This window comes from Triturus cristatus, chromosome 5_2 (genome assembly GCF_964204655.1).
Source record: "Triturus cristatus chromosome 5_2, aTriCri1.1, whole genome shotgun sequence".
Lineage (NCBI taxonomy): Eukaryota > Metazoa > Chordata > Amphibia > Caudata > Salamandridae > Triturus > Triturus cristatus.
This window is the reverse complement of record NC_140588.1, coordinates 750,449,328-750,470,395: the sequence shown is the minus strand read 5'-3', so window position 1 is coordinate 750,470,395 and position 21,068 is coordinate 750,449,328. Positions and strand designations below refer to the sequence as shown.

General features: G+C 43.7%; 1 protein-coding gene across 1 annotated transcript in view; it reads right to left on the bottom strand.

The window, feature by feature from the left end:
• HTR2C (5-hydroxytryptamine receptor 2C) overlaps window positions 1-21,068 on the bottom strand; it is a 3,718,710-nt gene that overhangs the window by 2,559,936 nt on the left and 1,137,706 nt on the right. The window contains exon 4 of the mRNA XM_085606666.1: window positions 10,268-10,327. The gene's annotated coding sequence lies outside the window, so the exon portion shown is untranslated. The remainder of the gene's footprint in view (window positions 1-10,267; window positions 10,328-21,068) is intronic.

Below are 21,068 nucleotides of genomic sequence, written 5' to 3'. Positions count from 1 at the left end.
ACAGGGCTCTGCATCATCAATACTTATCAACCTCTTCCCCAGCTGAAGACTATTGGGAAACAATTGTTTCAGTACGAGGGACCAAGCCCGCATCACATCATCTACGGATTCTGATACATTGGCTCCCACATATTGCTAGGGACCCCCATAATGCAGGCACAAGACCTCAGAATGACACTACATACCCCCTCTACAAGCCAACATAACAATGGAACCGCATCTCTTTTAGAAAGTTACCTTTTCACTGCCCTAGCCTAAAATCTCTGAAGGTCAATTTGCAAGAGTGCCAGCTTTCATTTGACAGCTGATTAGCCCCTTGATAAAGTGTGAACTTGCTCCTAGAACAGGGACAAAATGCTGCGAGTGTGGGAAGGTGTTGTATTTTCTTGACAGGATGGGCCATGGGTTGGGCCCAGGAACCTGACTAACTTCAAAGAGGCCTCCATGGTCATAAGTAAATGTATGATGACATCTGGCCTGGTCCTTTCTTTTGTCCCCTCTGTCAGGTAGGCACTTATCCCAGAGCGAGGGGAGCTGCCTACTGAACTGGTTTAGAGTGACCACAGAAGAGGAACCTCTCATTTCCATTGCTACACCTCTAGGGTGGAAGAAAGGTTCTCACAATTAATTGTTTAGGTAGAGAGGGGCACTGTGGGATTATTTGCAATCGGGTACACAGGAAATGCTGTAAAAGTGGGAAGGGTTACCATGGAAACATTTCTCCATTGGTTAGGCAGTGGTCATGAGTTCTCCTTCCCAAATTCCCAGTACCCTCCTGAGAACACTTTCTGGACCACCTGTCTGTGACCTGAGAGGACCTTAGAAGACTGGACTTGCTTTTCCTCTCGTACGCAGGACAAAGAAGTGGAATTTCAAGGCATGGAGTGCCACAGAAATTTAGAATATTACCTCAATCAGAATTGTCCAAGTTACCTGGATCAGAGAGGGTATTAAACTTCAATTTCATGAGGCGATGTGTCCCAGCATTAAAGCACCTCCTGATGCATTAAAACATTTAGAACTACAATATTTTAATTCTCAATAACTGAGTTCTAGATCAATGGAAAGTTAAAGGGTATTATTACAAATTTCAAAAGTAAATGATGCAGAGCCAATCCCATTTAAGCTGTTAAAGGAACGGGCAATAAAAATAACTGCAAAATCTGAAATTATTCCAAGTCCCAAAGGGGCAACCAAATTTGGAAGAGTAACAGACACATCCCAGGTAGAACAGGAAAGTCTTCTGGCTCACCTCCAAAATCGAGAGTTTTTATTCATTATTTTTCTGTCAGAAATTAGCAGAACTGCAGAATCACAGTGGTGTGAGCAAATTTATCATTTGATCAGCAAATCGGAGCAATTGAAAAATAAACATCATATTGCTTTAACACTGAAGCACTATTCCACCACATGAAGAGTTATTCAACACCCTCTCTGCTAATGTCAATGAATCAATAATGCTTTATTTCAGTTTATAAAACCATAAAAGTACATACATAAATTAGTTAAAACATTAAAACTTCTTGTTGAATTTAAACAATACAGTAAGCAATTCAGGAGAACCTTCTTAATAGCCCACATATGTATATATATTTTGAAACGTTTAAATTAGCAGCAACAATGTTTAAGATACAAATGCATCTTATAATATAATGCCTTCAGAATATATTATCACATATACCTTATTTGATCTATTTCTCCATGCCCAAGATACCAACCTAGAGACAGCAACTGCAATGTGCTCCTTTGTGTAAGACCTAAGAATCTTGGCAGCTTCCCAGTAATGTGCTGTACCTATTCGCTAGCACACATGAATGATCCACCTTCTCCAGGGCACAGCATAGCTTAAGCAGAAAAAGAGGAAATGTTCCACTGCCTTGTGACTGCGGGCAAAAAGGGCAATGGGAAGGCAAGGAACGTCTTTTGTCCCATTTGCATCTAAAAGATTTTAACAGCAAGATGCCAGTTCTAAACTTTACATACAAGCTTTTCGCATGGGAGTGCTAAATCCTGCCCAGGTATGGTTTGAAACTAAAAGAAACGTTTGTAGTTGAGGAATTTCTCAGTGATACTCCCCGCTTTTTGGTCTTTCCCAGTTAGATCCAACATAAAGTCTGAAAAAGCTTGCTACACTTTGCTGAGGGTATCTTTTGTCATTGAACCAAGGTAGTATCAGACTACCTCCATTTTAACAAACTCACACAAAATGTTTATTTTCCAAAGCCATGGCGTGCAAACTCCTTTGTCAGTACTGATTAACTCCACCAAAGCTCCTCTTTCGGGCTCCAATTCCGGTGTCGTTCAGACACGTACCCAGTATGAAAGGTTTTAGTAGTACCACCTGGTCAATTCTCTTTTGCGCTAGGTCAAATCATATGGGTGTGAGAGGGATATTTAGGGGAAAATTGAACAGTGTCCTAATAAATGTATTTACCATTTGAATAAGCGCAGACATCTCAGCACAACCCGAGAGTTCTGCTCCATATGTGGCACCTGACATAGCAGTGGCCCTATATACTTCAAGGGCCAGCGCTACTGCACTACTGGATGTGACCTTATATTCTCTTCCTATGGCTGACACCCTTTGGAGCAGGATTGCTTCTTTTTCCTATCTGTGAGACCCAAGACATTATCAGACAATCTTACACCCAAATAATAAAAGCGTTTACTTGCTCCAGAGGTGCCACTCTACCTTCATCCTGCCTCTAAAAGACTGGCTGGGATTCAGCGCCATAAATTTCGAATTTGCAGTGTTTATTTCGAGGCCCCTTTCTAAGAAAAATGAGGCAAAACAGTCCAGCGGAGTTCAGAATATAAAGATGGGAGTGCTAGTGCCCACAGATTTAGGGGCCTCATGGTTGCACTTTGCCAGCTATTCTACTGCTCCATTAATGTATAGGCTGAAAAGCGTGGGGGCAAGTAAGCAGCCTTGCCTGACTCCGCGGTTTATGAGTATCCTGGATGCAAGATCCCCTCCTGAGTTCCAGCTGACCTGTGCATATGTTTCATAATGCAGAATTTTCAGAATCTTTGGGACACTGCCTGGGATTCTGGATGATTCCAGTACTCTCCATAGATTTCCCCTCGGCACAAGATCAAATGCTGCCCTTAAATCTATGAAGGCAATATAAAGGTGGTCCCACTTCAGGGCAATGTGCTGCCAGCGTGAAGTGAAACACTTGGTCAAGGCTACTAACCTTAGCCCTAAACCATGCCTGGCTATCAAAAAGGATGTGATTGTCTGCTATCCACGTATGGAGTCTAAATAATATCTGCATTGCAAAAATTATCTGGCTAATGTCAATCAGACTAAGAGGTCTGAAATTTGATGAATCATCCCTCCTTCCATTCTTGTAAATAGGGATGATGGTGGCTCCATGCCAGGACAGCGGGATGCCCTCTCCTCTTAGGATGGCTTTACCTAGGCAACCAGATTTCCAATTGGGACAGACATAAGTCACCTGGGATGCCACTGGGTTCAGGCGCCTTCTCCCTCTTCAGCAGTTGCAGCACCTGCGCTGCTTCTTCCATACCAAATTCAACAGAAACTCTGACCTCCAATTCATCCTTTTGCTCTATGTAGTTGAAGTCTGCTATGTGGTCCTCATTTGGTGGTACTATATCTTTGGGCAACTCCCTATATAGTTCTCCAAAGTGGGCTACCCGTGCTTCAGGTTGAACCACTACCATGAGGTGGTTTTCTATGGTGTGAGACCCAGAAGCTATAAGTTTCCAGAAGACCTTGACATTCCTGTAATGGAGGGATTCAGTACGTTTTTCCCACTGCTCTGTCTCCGAACTCCTTCTGGCCTCGATCATGAGTGCCTTATAAGCCTTTATGGCATGAGTGATCTCTTTATGGTCACTGTTTTTTACAACTTCAATTAGTAATATTTTATCATGTCTACATTCAGCTAAATACCACCCGGGAAGATTGAATGGACAGTGGCCCCTCCTTTATAAAAAGGTTCTTCAACAGCCCCATAAAATCACAATGGTGGTTCACAAAATATATTGTGCTCCCGTCAATCAATTCTAAAGGAACCATTTTATCCACAAATAGATGTAAATTTGGAGCTGGACTATGGCATGGTCTGCTATTGCTTCCCATTTCACACTTCTTCTGTTCTTACAAGTTTCAACCATGCTTATATTGGTATTGTGAGTTATGCTTGAGTTCAAGAAGAATCTAACAAGAAAATGGTTGCTCAGTGCTTCATGATCACTATTGTTTCTGGGGACTACCATCATGTCAATGATGGCCATAATGTACTATCCAAAAAGATATAATCAATATTGCTGGTGTACAAACCTTTTTGAAAGGTTGGGCGAGGGGGATGGTCAGACTTGGTAAAGCCATTTGCAACCTTCCGGCCATGAGCCACTATCAAGTCAACAACTAGACTGCTTAACTACGAGGTCAGCAGCAGTGTCGACATTGCCCTGGACACATGTGATAGTTCCATCTGGTAAGTGAGCATGAGGATGACTGACATTTTTGTACAGCAGTCTCCTGCGATCATTTTGAGGTGGCTTTGGTGTAGGGCGCCAATTATGTCCAGCAGTTGAGCGACTATATCTGAGTGGAGGGTTACCGGGACAGAGCGAATATAGACATTTATAATGGCAATATGTCTGGCCCCAGGAGCAATGCCTATTGGGATAGCTCTACTGTTGTGTCCAGTAAAGGTAGACACCAGGAGCCAGGATGTATTTTTGAAGTCTTCTTTATTTAGTCTTAGGTCCAAGTTACATCAGTCTTGAGTCCAGCCTGCACTGGTGTGGTACTAGCCCCACCAGGAGCAGCCTGCCTAGCTGCTCAGCCCATCTCCAACTGACACCACTCATCCACCCAGGCATTCCACGCATCACAGTCACACCAACATTCCATAACCAACTCACACTCTGGCTGATCAGCTAGGGGCCGCAGGGCAGGAATACATGCAATAACAACTAAGTAGGGTATAACATTATCCCTTTTTCTTCAAAGAAAACGAAAATATGTAACAACAGGCAAGAACTATAAACAGGAAAAATGAATAAAGGTGCTTAGCTCTAGGATGCAGCAATAAAGACAGAACATCACAAGAGAGAGAACCATTAAGACAAGAAAGGATGGTTAAGATACAAACATTTGAGCAACAATATCCCCCGTCCTCCCTAATAAGAGATTATCATTTTGAAGCGTAAACAAAAGCGTAGCAATACAAGAAATACAGTTCGTAGCATTTTGTATCTTACACTGTAACACAATGTACTATAACACAAAGGGTGAAAGACCCCACAACAAAAATGCCAAAAAGCATAAAGTAGAGTAGCGAAAAAGATAGAACACCCTACAACCTCAATCCCAAGCATAAGGGAAACGAAAAGCAAATGTGTTGTCACCCATAGAAATGCCCCTGAAGGGATGTACAATTGTACTGCACGCTACTGTATAAGGGGTAAAAACCCACATACAAACCCCGCGTAAGGATTAACCTAGGTACAGTGTATGTATGGGAACTAACCCATGTCCCAACCCCCTTGTGGAGATTACATACCCCCATGTAGTAGTAACAAAACGTAACTGAGAAAAGGGCTGTTACTCACACCCATACTATGGGTACGGGACCAACTGTGATGACCACCACAAGAACTAATGTACACCAATCCATAGTAAAGCGAAACTCTGTGGCATCACGACAACAAATGTGCTAAAAAATAGAATTACATTAGATTTTATGCACAACACTCTAGGCAAAACATCTAAATATGCCCCTCAAAAAACAAACAAAGATGCCCCTATACATGATTCCTCACCCAAATTTACTCCAACTGACACCACTCATCCAATCAGACACCCAGGCATTCCACGCATCATAGTCACACCAACATTCCATAACCAACTCACACTCTGGCTGATCAGCTAGGGGCAGCAGGGCTGGAATACATGCAATAACAACTAAGTAGGGTATAACATATACCCAAAGGATCTCTACACTCTGACGGAATTCTCTTTATTTTAGGAAACAAATACATAATGAGCCAAATCAACAGACCACCGTAAGGTCTCCCTGCTGGTGATGATACTGCGTAAGTAGCAAATGTAACATACCCTGATCTAAAAAACAGCTTTAAATGCCCATGTTTACTGTAATAATATCATGTAGTCTATGAAAGTATCCCATTCAGGGTCCGCTAACTTAGCTCTAGCCCCCACTACGTTTCAAGACAAGAGTTTTAAAGTGTCAGCCTGGTGATGGTTCACATCTACCTGATGGTCTAGAGGATTAAAAGACTGCCTCTGTTCTACCACTAGTGAATTAGGTGATTTTGAAGATGTTCTCATATTAGCCCAGTTGCCGTAGAATTTACATAGTGATTCTGTCATGGAAGGTCTGTCTGGTGGTCTGTTTTCAACAATAAGGGTATGCCGTTAAAAGTCTGACTTTCCAATCATCAGTCAATTTCATGCAGATGAACCGCATGGGCAACTAGAAGAGTAAGTGTTTGATGGCTTCAAAGTACGAACATTGGTTGGGTTAGATAATGAGCATGGGGTGTTTACTTTTAGCCTTAGGAGTGACTCTAAGGGAAAGGGAGGCCTGGATTTATGCTCCAATGCTATCACCCCTTCAACAAGCTCATAGTTTACTAGCTCCACTCCCATATAATCATGTGTTAGGTGTCATTGACTTAACCTCCTGGCATTTAATATATCCTTTCTAATAACAGTCTACAGCCCCTAAACTTTCTAAGTTAATGAATTACTTTATAATTTAAGGAGGCCTTCCTTTCATGGCTACCTGTTGGGATTCTAGGGACATTGATCATAATTATATCATGTTTCTTAGTTTTAGCTCCAAATGGTCTTGCTATTAAGCCTTTTGAATTTGATGTTAATATGGCTTTTCTCTTGTTTTGGTGACCAGTTGTTCCATTAACCCTGTAAGATTCTATGGGCCTCTGGTCGCAACCCTGGGGTAGATTAGAATTAAATTCCAGGTATAGGAGGGGAGGGGGCGTGGCCAAAATTGCTCTAGTAATGCTTGCAGTATTTGTTCTCTAACCCTGGTTCGGGAAACATATTTTGGATCCACCTACTGGAATGCTTCCCAAGGTATTGTCTTGGCTAGGGTGAGGAGGTCATCTTTTCCTTTTGTTTGAAGTAAGTTGGAGTTAAGCTTCACTACCAAGGCTGACAAGTTATTCATCTTGTCATTGAGGGCCTTAGACAACCTTCCCATATAGTCTTTTAGACTAATTAACTCATTCTTCAATGAGATTAACTGCGAGTTTGATGAATCTCTACCTGATATGGAAGCACTAATAGAAGTTACTTGTGGCTGAGAATTTTCAGGGATTGGTTCTTCAGTAGTCCCTAATACATCAAACCAAATGCTACATTTAATTGTTATTACAGGTGCTATAGTAGCCGGATCAAGTGGCTTGGTCATTAGCAGGCTTTGCTGACTAGTCAAAAGAGGTGATGAAGTACTAGTATGAATCTCTACATTCTTGTTAACAAACGTGTCCGTACTCCCTGTTTCTTTAAAGAATGATTTAAATGTCTTTTTTTCTGCCCTTCCCCTATTTCTTTCCATTAGCCTTAGTAGCTAAGAGGCCTTCAACCTCTTCTAACAATAAATGTATTTCTTCTGAAATTGTCCGACGAATAAGGGCAATGAGGAGGAGCCTATTCCTTGGCATGTTGTCCTACAAGAAACCTTGCCTGACCACGCCTGTTTTTTTTCTAACCCGCTGTTTCTTATCAGATGCAGATGGGCAGGTCATTTTATCTATTGGGACAGTCACAGGAAGAAACAGGTACAAAGAAACCCTCTAATAGGAATGGGACACTGCCATTTTAACAGCCACGACATTCTCACATGCCGGAAGGACCCGGAAGTGATCCTGTCTGTGAGAGACAAGACAGGTTGTTGTGCGCTAAGAAGAGCAAAGGGAGAAGGCATCTGGTTGGTGCCTACCAGAGGAAGACATGAACATGTTGCAGCATTTCTAGTCAGCCCACAGCAGAAGAATTGTTTTATGGGTGACATGGATAGAAGAGTAGAAGCCTGGCAAGTGCTCCCATGAGCCAGAGGTCGAGACAGATCTACCGCTGCTTTTTAGGTCTCGGCTGCGAAGGCTGCGCTTGCGCAGTCTTGCTCCGAGATTTAATGACTTGGAGAAGAGGGGCTTGAACCCGCCCCTCTTCTCCCCTGTTCTCCATTGGCTGGCCTCGTAAATGCTGGCCAGCCACTGGAGAAGAGGTCAGTCACTCCGATTAGGCCCCGTCCTTTTCGGATCGGGGGGCGTGTTTTTTGCGAGAAGTCTCAGGGAGGAGACAACAGCAAAACACGCCCCCGAATCCGAAAAAGACGCTGCTTTTCTCCGAGGCATTTCTGCTCTGCCTCGGAGAAAGGCGGTGGTGTGTCCTGCAGCGGCCCCTACCCCCACACACAACCTTCCGGTGGGCCTATCCGTGCTCACCCCTCCCCGCTGCAGCCTGGGCGGACCTGGGGCCGCTCCTTCCTTCTCTCCTCCCCTGGCCCGAGTGTGCGCTGCCAGCGGCAGGAGGAGCTGCAGCATGGTGGCCGTGGAGAGCAGGCGAGTGTGCGAGATGCAGGGCTGCTGCAGCCAGGCCAAGCTGCAGTGCCCCACCTGCATCAAGCTGGGCATCCAAGGATCGTACTTCTGCTCGCAGGTAGGGGAGGGGATGGATTCGGGCCTGTGGGGGAGCAGTAGGGTGCGTGCATGTGAAGCCCAAGCGCAGGCACTCACGCTGTCAGCAGTGAACACCCTGCCGGGGTTTGATTTGGCTGATATGCCCGGGCACGAAGCTTGCCTCGTCTGTGTAAGAGGGCGGCACCAGCTCCACTTTGAGCCGGGTCCTGCTCCTGTGCAGGTGCAGAGGGGCCTAGCCCGTAGCTGCGATCAGGTGGTGCGGGAGTTGGAATGAGTGTCGCCGTTTATTTATATAGCCCTTGAAATATGGGGTTTGACAGAGCAACCCTACACCTTTTATGCAGTTTGCGAGTTGCACATAAGCTCGCCCTTTGCCTTAATCTTTCTTAAAATATAATTTGGGTTCACAAGTTTCATTTAGGATTTTCTGCACGTCTCTGATTCTCTATAAACCTCCATCTTTTTACAACTTTGTCCTGCTCGCCGCGTTGCCACAACCTCCGCTATCTGCAAGTCAGTCTCTCTGCACGTGGGTCCCATGCCTTTTTTTTTTCTCTCCGTTTCCTGACTTTATTTCTACCAATCTTATTATTCTTTTATTTCTAGTGTATTTTAAAATGACCTTGCCCTAAAAAATAATTTGATATGTTGTACTGTTCTGCGGGGGGTTAAGTTAATTTTTTTTTAATTTTTATTATTTTTTATTGACCCTTTCCCTAGTCGTTGCCCGTTACTTACAGGGACGCTCTGTGCCACCGGCATCATTACGAAGATCTTTAGGTCAGCAGTAAAGTAAAGGACAGCCTTTCTTTCGGGTGTGTTGCAGGAGGTTTTGAGGCCTTCAGTAACTTCTGAGATTGACACATGACAGCACTTTATGCAGGGTTAAATATAGTTAAACGCACCTCCGTGTCATCACGCACTACATGAAAGCACTTCCCACATATGCTTAAAACAACAAGCATTTACAATGCAACGGTCTCGGCATTGTTAAAGTTAGAGCTATTGGCCTTGCTCATGACAATGACGTTTCTTTAAATGTTTTAGAAACAAAAACATAAAGAAAAATAATGTCATGAGCAATGCCAATAGCTCTAACTTTACCAATGCCGAGACCATTGCATTGTAAATGCTTGTTTGGGATAGGGATGGGAAGGAGCAGAGAGGCCCCTGGCATCGGGTACCGAGCTCCCGCCACCCCGCCAATGCACCCCCATGTTCCAGGAGGGATGTGGATCAGCCAGGTACACACTCGTATTCTGTGGAGGTGGTAGGTTCGTAACGGGAGGAGGGTGGCATTTGGAAGGTCTGAAAAATGACTTATTGTCGTCACTGCCTGAGCACATCTAATTTTCCTCACTTACCTTTCAAGAATGAGCCATTGGAAAGACAATGTTCTCCACACAAGCGTGTTGCGCTCCTGCTAACTATTCAATCACCATTAGACATCTCGTGAAGTAACTAGGTGTCATCAAGTAATTTGAATAAACACTTGTGGTGTTGGTGTTGGGTCTATAGTGAATCACCGGGTGTTTCAACACGAAAATCCCTTAATTTACTAAATATATAAGAAAGTATTAAATAAGCAAGGACTCACCACTGGCTTTTCCTTTTCTTGAGGACGTGACCTTGGCAGGAGGTTGGAATTCCTTGACACCTGGAGGAAGAAAGAAGCATTGAGATGCTAATCCTTAAATGAAAATAAAGCCACACATTAAAAGCAAAAAAACAATTTACAGTTTAAGTCATGTCATCCTTTGAGAAAGCGCAGTTCTCAGCTAAATGTTTTGAATGTTTTTTTGCTTTCCGTAAGTCGAGTAACTTGCAATTGGCTTTTTGTTTTACCATGGTAATCAGTGGTACAAGACCATCAGAACACCTTTTGTATCATTAGTGCTTGCAGATGCATTTAACAAGTAGAAGAAAGAAACCCTTTCAAAAGCTTAACACCCCAAGATAAAGTAATTATAATGGAACCCGACTAAGGTAATTGCCCAACAGTCAACGAAGGTGCTAGAACTAGTGGATTTGCTTTTCTCTATAGTGGTCAAACAGATATTGCACAGCAGAATAAAGTTAAAAAGTCAAAATTTCAGCATTATACCTAAATTCCATAGAAATTAAAACTGAATCCCTTAAAAAGACTTGATAAAACAGTCCGCAATTACACTCCTGCTCAAAATAGGGCAAATTAATAACAGAAAACAATGGAGAGAACAAAGTTATTAAGGGCTAGGGCAGCAAGTCTTTGTGTCAATCAGTCCAGAATAACAAGGTGCAATGAACAACTTACATCCCCCCCACCCCCGAGAACCCTACTGGCGATGAAAATATCAATACTCCCAGGAAGCCCTGCCAATCAACTGGAAGGGAAGCACTTGGCCTCAGCAGTGGCCCGAGGCTCCAAACTTTCAGAAATGCTCCAATTGTCAAGTCACAGGGGAAAGGGCTATATGGTGATGTTAATCAGTTCCCAGGGCAATGAAACAATGGAACAAACTCTTACCAATCTTTTAATGTCACAAGATGGAATCAAGGGGGGCAGCCCTGCCCTACCTCTTCCTGGTGCTGACGGATGAAGAACGGGCCTAGCCTTGACTGGGCGTTGCCAGGGCATGGCCTGCATATCCAGAGGCCAAGGTTGGATAGAGGGCAATTTTCACAACGCGGTGCAGGGGAACTGGCCACTCTGCTCCCGCAAAAGGGCATTTTGTACCACAAGGTCCTGACCAGGGCATCAGCACTCCAGAGCACACCAGACGTCCCACGCCTTTGTTAGAGGTAGGGCGTTTTTCAGCAAGTGGATTAGGGGAACTGGCAGCAAGCCTGTTCTCTACAGCAACAGGTGATTCTGAGACACAGACTCCTGACCAAAGCACCAGCACTCCACAGCACACCAGATGGCCCCTGCCACGGTTGGAGGTAGGGTGCTTTGCAGCGTGGGTGCCCCTCCTCTCCGGCATCAGGGTATTCTGGGACACTCCTGACCAATGAACCAGAACTCCACAGCACACCAGACGTCTCATGCCACGGTTGGAAGGAGGTCGCTTTTTAGTGCACGGCACGGGGTAATTGGCAGCAGGCCCCATTCTCCAGCATCAGTGAATTCTGGAACACAGAGTCCCAACCAGGGCACCAGTACTCCACACCACACCAGACCTCACAGGCGGTGGTTGGTGGTAAGGCAATTTCCAGGGCAGAGCGGGTGGGAAGTAGTAGCAGGTCCCTCCACTCCAGCAACGAGGGATTCTGGGACACAGAATCCCGACCAGGGCACCAGTACTCCACAGCACACCAGACGTCTAGGCTAAGAAGCTAGACCAAACTTGATACTTTGAACAATAACATGATTTATGAATAAATAAGACACAGTGAGCCAGTTGAAGGACCTTGAGGATAAAGTGGCAGATTGTGACTGAGCCAGGAGACTTCATCAAGAGCAGAAAGAGCATTTATAGTGGAAAAAAGGCAAGTTCATTTAAGCTTGAATGTATGCTGCAGAATTTGTGAAGAAAGACATCAGCGGGGGAACAAGAGCGAAAGAGACGACTTTCATCTTGGAAAATATGCAATTTATGCTTATTTAGAGGCCTAGATAACTAACATCAGAAAAATCACTCCCACATATCACAGAGAATTAGTTTAAAGAACATCAGGGGGGGGGCGTGGCTAGCGCCTGAGAGTAATGGCGGCGTTTCCCTGACTCTCCGCGGCAGCAACGATGACGGCGAACCTAGCGTGGCACTTCCTAACTGCCGGAGCTTCGGGATGACGGCCTGATCTCCCCTGACGAGCCGGCGCATAAGGAGATGTTTCCTGGCAACACGTGTGGCATGTATGCGGCATTTTGTTCCCTCATCTCTCTGAAGCGGTTCCGCGAACGGAGCGGCCGCCATTTTAGATACTCGATTGACGGCGAATTTTACCTCAGTGCGCTGCCTGCTGTTTTTATCATTCAACTTTGGCTATGTCCATTTTCTGTCTCCAGAACTGTTTGTGCCTATTGCATTATGAGCAGCTACAACTACACTGATGCCTAGGTTGTCTTCTACGGAGCCTTTCTGATATTCCATGCCAGAGAGGGTTTTACTGGACTTTTTGAGATGATTTGCCACAACAGGGGACGGCCTCCACCCTACTAAATAAATGTTTAAATACTACTAGTTTTCTGCTTGAATATTTTAAAGAGCACAGACTTTGAGGGTTGAGAGTATAATATTTACTTGATGCTTTCCTCACATGAATGCTGATAGTTCTAGGGCTGGGCTGTCCTGAGATACTATTTCCAGACGAGACATCGGGGATGCTAGTAGGTTGTGGCACAATTTTTAATGCTGATACGGGGTTTTTGATCTGTTAATTATCTTGGTCTTTTACCCTTCATAACCCACGCACAATGGTCTTTTTCAACACTTGAGTAACCTACAATTCAACCTAATTTTTACATCTATGCCGCAACCTCATTTGCCACCTATTTTCGATTTTTTTTTTTTTTCACTTAATGGCTCTAATAGTGGCTCTTTTGAGGCAATTCCAAGAGGGAGAATTTAACAGCTCTGACGGAGCGTGGTATATATGCAGCAGTGGTTGCAGGGCTTCTTTCGTTTAGAATATTGTCTGCTTGACACTCTCACAGGATACGTTATCATACTTGGTTGCTCATTCTGTATTCACGCTCTACACACGTCAGACTCCCCATGGGAAAACTACAGAATTTAATCCTGGCTACTTCGTCTCAGTTACCTGCGGACTCAGATTCGGATTCCCCTCCTCCGGACATGGAAGACGTCAGAGCACCAAAATCAGACTCAATAAAGGGAGCCATCCCGAAAGCTCGCAATAAAGGGAAACTAGCGTCCTCCCTTGCTTCCTCTAAACGCTTAAAGAAGGATCCACCGTCCCCGGAGAGTAACTCCTCTTCTTCTTCTATGGATCTCATCTTGGAAGAACTTCGGGCGTTCAACCCCTTTATGGAAGCTACCACAAAGAACATGCAGGCTATGCAGGAAAAATGGTCGTCTCTGGACTCCCGTGTTCAATCTTTGGAATCGGCCACAGACTCCTTGCAATCCTCTTGTTCCCATATTCCGTCAATGGAGACGGAGATACTTCTACTTAAACGTCAGACGGAGGATTTGGAAAACAGAAATCGTAGGAACAATCTACGCCTATATGGTCTTCCAGAACTTACAGAGGGGTCAAACCCCACCGTCTTCTTCCAATCCTTTCTTGCCAAGATCTTAGATGCTCTGGCCTTATCCTCCGTCAACATCCAGAGGGCTCATCGCCTCAGACCGAAGGTCGCTAGTAAACCTAGAGGGGTCATTATGTTATTCCTGCAATTCACTGACCTCTTGCAGGTCCTTTCAGCTGCCAAGCTCAAAAAGCAAATTATGTGGGAAGGTCACCGCCTCTATCTTTCTCAAGATGTCTCCAAGGCCACTGCAGATCGACGGAAAAAATTCCTGGACATGCGACCTCAATTGCGAGCCCTGAATGCTAGATATGGACTACTCCATCCTTGTCTCTTCAATGTCACATATAAAGATAGAACAACTACTTATGAAGACCCTGCTGCCTTGCAGGCGTTTCTCCGACGACACAGCCCAGATGTTATGGATGTCTCCGGACCTGCTTGATAAGACTTGCTACTTTTTCTTGGAACTTGTTGTCTTATGATTCTGTTGTCTCTCCACTATTATCGTTGATGTTGTGAATTCCCAATTGGTCGTTTCACGCTCACATGTTCCCTATGTAGTTTCAGCTGTTTTCTGTTCCCCTATGACTTGTTTATCTCTTGTAATTGTTTATCTCTTTTGTTTTTACAGATTTCTCCTTCCTCCCTCTTATCTTGATGTGCCATGATATTTCCTATATGCTACATTTTCGGATCCATATTCTTTGAGGTTTAACATCTGCTCTGGATGTTGTCGTCGTCGTTGTCTCCCGGCGTCACCACCCCATCCTCGTTCTTGTGTTTTTCGTTCCGTAAGAATGTTTTTCAGTCGTTCGTTTCGAACATGTACTGTCTCTCTGTTGGTTTTTGTTTCTGTCCTTTTTTCTACATTTGACCTCCTACTCTTCCCTCTTCCTCCTCTCTTTTCATTCTCTTTCACCTTGCATTTCCCCTTCTTGCTCCTTCCTTTCCTTGGTTTCAGTATTTTACTCATAGTGGTTCCTTCCTTTTTCTCCTTTTCTTTTCTTCTTCTTTGCTCTCTTTCCTCCTGCCCCCTCTCTTTCCTTAATTGGTTATGGTTTCTCCCAGTTCTCTCAAGTTATTTTTTCCGCAGTATTATGCATGTTGCTACTAGCTATTTTTCTTTGCTATTCCATTCCGTGTTACATCGTGGAATGTTAAGGGATTAAACAATCCCATTAAAAGGCAAAGGGTTTTATCACATTTAGCAAGACTTAAATCTGATGTTGCTCTCCTTCAGGAGTCACACCTCTCTGAATCGGAGGCTCTGAAACTCAAACGTTGGGTGGGTCATGTTTTTTGCTCCCCCACAGTTACCAAGAAAAATGGTGTTGTGATTTTATTACATAAAAGGTTAAATGTTTCCTCAATTTCCCATGAATGTGATGTTGATGGTCGATGGGTTATTGTTACACTGCTTATAGATAATATTCTTATCACTCTTTTTAATGTGTATGCTCCAACTGGGATTGACAGATCATTTTGGCCCTCTATTTCAACTAAATTGTCCTCCCTTTCTGGAGACTACATACTTCTCGGAGGAGATTGTAACCAAGTTGTTGATCCCTTCCTTGACCGTCACTCCAATGTTAAATTTGTTCCCTCTAGGATGCACTCTCAATTTGTTAACACCCTTCATAACAATGCCTTGGTAGATATCTGGAGATTGTGTAATCCTGATCTTAGAGAATACAGTTTTTACTCCCCTCCACATCAGTCACAATCCCGCATTGATCATATCTTCCTTAGTAAATCCCTATCCCAACACACTATACGCTCTGACATTGGTTCCATCCTAATCTCTGATCATGCTCCGGTTCATGCGGACCTAGACCTACTTCCTGTTTCCCCTCACCCTGGCAGATGGCGTTTCAACAATGCTTTGCTTTTGGAACCCACTTTTTGTTCAGAATTTACTGCCTTTACCACTGAATTTTTCCTTTTTAATCACACCCCTGATTCCTCTTTTGTTACTGTTTGGGATTCATTTATAGCAGCCTCTAGGGGTTTTATTATTAATTTTGTAGCACGCCAGTAGAAACTTCGAGAAGCCAATTCCAAACGCATTTTAGCTAATATTAAGGCCTTAGAACTTCATTATCATGCTTCTAAATCTGAGGCTTCTCTTAAAAAACTTATAGATGCGAAAATCTCCTTCAATAAGTTTACAACTGATGCTGCCTCTAACCTTTTGTTAAAATGTAACTCCAGGTATTATGGGGGTAAGAACAAAATGGGGAAACTTTTGGCCAATTACTTAAAAATAAGGAAAGATCGTACTAAGATTGAATCCATCAAGACCTCCACTGGGAACTCTTGCTTTAAAGATAAAGACATTCTTTCCGAGTTTGTCAAATTTTATGATAATCTTTACACCCCCGAACATAGCCCGGAGACCGCGGATTTTCTTTCATATTTCCATGCCCTCCCCTCCCCTCCCCCCCGGCTTTTCACGTCGACTTTACTGCCCTAGAACGGGACATTTCGCTTTCTGAAATTTCCCATGCTGTGTCTAAATTACGGCACGGTAAATCTCCGGGCCCTGAAGGTTTCACTATTGAATTTTACAGCCACTTCGCCTCTCTTCTTCTCCCTAAGCTGTTATTACTATTCCAATCTTTCCTTGCAGCGGGTTCCTCCAGTGGTTCCTTCCAACAGGCTCTAATCTGTTTAATTCCCAAAGAGGATAAGGACCACTCGTTTTGCAAAAACTATAGACCAATTTCTCTGGTTAATACGGATTATAAAATTCTGGCTAAAATCTTGGCATTGCGCATGGACCCCTTTTTACCTGATCTCATCGGCCCTGAACAATCCGGTTTTGTCAAGGGCCGTCTTTCTTCTGACAATTCTCGTGTTTTCCTTAATATACTTAGTAAAGCCTCTTCTTTGCCACTTCCCTTCGCAGCCATTTCCTTGGATGCGGAGAAGGCCTTTGATAGGATTGGTTGGGATTTCATGTTTCAGGCCTTGCGCTGGATAGGCTTTTCTTCCAAATTCATCTCTATTGTTTCTTTACTCTATTCTAATCCCCAGGCTTCCATTTTTGTCAACGGGATGACCTCGGATTATTTCTCGTTACACAGGGGGGTGCGACAAGGCTGTCCTCTTTCCCCTCTACTTTTCGTTATAGCTTTGGAACCATTTCTTACTAAAATTCGTCTGGACAACAGTATTTCTGGTTTTGAATTTGGTTCACGTCAGGTTAAACTTTCGGTCTATGCTGATGATATCCTTTTTTATTGCTCTGATCCTGTTTCCTCTCTTCCCTCTTTTCTCCAACAAGTATCCTCCTTCTCCGCGGTCTCTGGTTATCGTCTAAATGCTGATAAATGCGAGATTCTACCTTTAAATCCTATTTGTCAAAAGCATCTTTTTTTCTCAAGCGGGCTTCTCCTGGCAACCAATTAAGATCAAATATCTGGGTGTTTGGTTTGCTCCTCTTTTGTCCGACACGCTCAAACTTAATTTTGATTATGTCTTCAAAAAAATGGATACGGCTATTCAACGCTGGAGCCCACTCTTTCTATCTTGGTGGGGCCGGCTTAATTCTATAAAAATGATGTTATCCCCTCTTCTTCTATATATCATTTCCATGCTTCCAGTTCACATCCCAGTTTCCTTCTTTAAACGGATTGATTCCTTGTTGCTGAAATTCTTATGGAATGGCAAAAGGTCTCGGATAGTTTTAGCTTCACTGCGCAAGGATAAGGCTCAGTCTGGTGTGCGCTTTCCGGATTTCAGAGAATATCACCGAGCTTTCTCTTTGAAACAATCGACCCGTTGGTTCTCTTCTGATCTTCCGCACTTTCCGCCCATCTGGTTAAGTATGGAATCTTCCTTTCTATTCCCCTTTACCTTTCGCGAGTTCCTATCCTTTACGTCTTCTTCAGTTCGTCTTCGCACGCATGTTATGTCCCACTCCCGCACTCTCCTTCTCCCTTACATAATATCATCTTATCCCTCCCTTCGTTCCATTCACGAACAACCAATTTGGCACAATTCTCTTTTCAAACTTCGTAATCGCACCATATTTTGGAAGACTTGGCACTCTCGAGGATTGTGTTGGATCTCTCAATTAATTTCCCAAGATACTCCCCTTTCATTCCAAGAACTTCAATCCTCTTTCTCCTTACCCTCTTCTGCTCGACCTCAATACAATGCCCTTCTCCCAGTCTTGATCTTTTATCTTCGCTCTCTGGCACCATCTACCGATATTCCTTTGGAACGCAAAGCTACTTCTTTATTATTGGAATCGTCTCCCTCAGCCTCTGCTATCTATAATTCTTTTCGACACTCCATCGATAGACCAAAATCTAAAATTGAGAACGCATGGGAATTGGATCTTTCTCAAGAATGGCCAATACCTTTTTGGGACAAATTATGGGCTAAGCTCCATAAAGCCTCTAGAGCTGATAATACTACCCAAACCTTATACTTCATTTATAACAGAACTTTATGTACTCCTCTTGCTTTATCCCGTTTTTCACCTGATACGTCCCCTATCTGCTGGTCCTGTTCCTGTCCCATGGCAGATCTCAAACACATGTTGTTTGAATGCCCTCCTATCTCCAAGTTCTGGCACCTGGTCTGGACGCAAATTCAAAAGATATTCCAACTTCTAATTCCCTTTTCCCCTTCGCAAGTTTTTCTAGGTTCCCTATCACCGACACTCCCGCCATCTCCTTCCCATTATTTATTACTTGACCTTTTAGTTGCTGTAGCCTTCCATACTATTACTTCTAATTGGAAGCAGGCGGCTAATGTCTCCTACCAATCCTGGTGGAATGCAGTTTGTTTCCATCACCGCTTAGACACTAATTACGTATCTCCTATTTCCCTTGCAATTAAACGTGACCTGATTTGGCTCCCTTTGGTCTCCTATCTCTCCTCCTTTGCTCCAACGCACGCCTCTCCAGACCCGGATACAATTGAGGTGCGTAAACCACCATGATTTTCTTGTTTCTGTAATGCCTTTTTGTTATGATACTACGTTCTACTATATTATATGGTATTTTTTATTACTATACATAGGCTTTGTTTCATGTAAGCTTCATGCATGTTATACCTGCTTTTCATGAGGGTTTCTATTGAATCACTTATATTTTGTATATCTCTATCATGATGATTACTCCCCCTTTTCCCTCCCCTTCCCCTTCCTTCTTTATTTCTTCAATAAACTCAAACTTAAAAAAAAAAAAAAAAAGAACATCAGTACCATATTAATGTATATATGTGTAATTGAGTGTTAAAATACCTTCTGCACATTAACATTGTGCAGAATGTATTTATTCAGCAAGATGTGGGATCCAGTGTGTCAGAAGTAGTAGATGCTGTGATGCAGGCTTTTGTCTCTGCTGTAGTACAGAAACAATTGTTTCCCAATAATCTTCTGCTAGGAAAGAGGTTGATAAGTATTGATGGGCCAGAGCTCCATTAACCTGATGCCTCTGACACTTGGGTAGCCAGATAACTCTCTCCTCTACACTCCTAGAGGTCCATCATCTGGTGTTATCTCTAAGGTGGAGCATGGATGTCAGGCTCAGAGCCATACAAGTTGTAGACCTGGGGAAAGGAATGCAACAGGGCCATCCTACATCACATGTTGGCCCAGACAGGATATACATGAAAAGCAGCAGTTCTCAGTTTTCATTGCTGCAATGCTGGATTTCTTTGTATTTTGAGTTCTTTGTATGGCATGGCACAGACTGGCTTGTTAGTATGGGAGGCACAGAAAAGTTGCAAATAAATATAAATGCATACAAATCTTTAAAAAATGAAACACATCCTCTGATTATTCTAAAATCAGCACAATTCGACAATGTACATCACTTTTTTTTTTCGAGGTGATGATTCTATCATTTTTTGCTGGTTTTAAATATTATATCCATTTTGAGTTTTTCTCTCTTATGCTTTAAAGACTTTTTTTTATTCTTGCACCCACAATTTAAAAACACATACCTAAAGAATTTAAATACATGTAACAGAACAATCATTAAAGGGGAATACTTTTTCTTAGAATCCCCCCTAGCAAGCTCCCAAACCATGTATGAACCTTACTAAAACCCTTCCCTTTGTCACAAACCCAGGAACATTCTGTTTCCCATAAGCCATGCTCCTCTAGAACCTGGACTTAAGAGATATTTTTTGGGTCATTAACTTGAATTCATTTTAAACCAAGTAGTCTTGTATTTTAAACTTGTACTTGCTATTTGCACATTTGATGACTGTTCGCTTCTCAGGGACACTCACCACATATCCCTCGCACTGTTGGTCTCCGCTTCCCCGGTCCGACGCCGGCGTTTCGCCGTTCGATTGGAGGGAAGTGGACACACCCCCACATTGGGCAGACCTGTCTTCCGGATTGCTTAGACTTCTGGTTAGAGGGTGCAGTTTAGCACACTCACGCTCCCGCCCAGCTATTTAATCCTATGCTGGGCCGAATGCGCGTAGCGGGCGCGCCGCTGACGCGCCAAAGTCAAGCCCGTCTGCGCCCGTCCGCACCAAGGCCGTGACAAGGGCAGGCAACGCTGCCCAAATTAACTCAGGGATCGCCTACACATCGGAGGTACTGAAGAACCTCACCAGTAGGGGATACTACTAGTGCCAGATTCCCCCTGACAAAAAAATGGGGGCCTGCTCCTGCTACTTTTGCTGAACTGATCTTCCCACAGGTCTTCACATCCCAGTCAATAGACTTAGCCCAACAATGGCAACACACAATGTTCAACTTAAGGGGGGATTAATCAATGCAAGATCACTGAGTAAACACTGCCAAGACGTCAGGGATCTAATTATAAATCAACAGCTTGACCTTCTATTTGTCACCGACAACCATCTTAGATGCAACACTGACAAAACTGAAATTCTGAAAGATGTCCTATTCCAGCCTTGTGAATGGTGGCCAGAGGGAACATCACCCCCGTCTGATACAGTCAAGGTAGCCAAACATTTAGCTGACAACCCTAGGCTAGCAACCACTGCCCAAGTTTTAACTCCCATTCTAACAGGGAACACTGGATTGGACTCACGCCTCTTCCACTCCTGGCTCACCACAGCATGCAACGAACGTACTCACTGGAATGACCTGATAAGTACAAAAAACCTCAAATTCAGAAAATCCCCTGGTTCACGCCCACTCTGGCCCAAGCTCATCTGCTATGTAAGCAGCACGAGCGTAAATGGAGAAGATCGTACAACG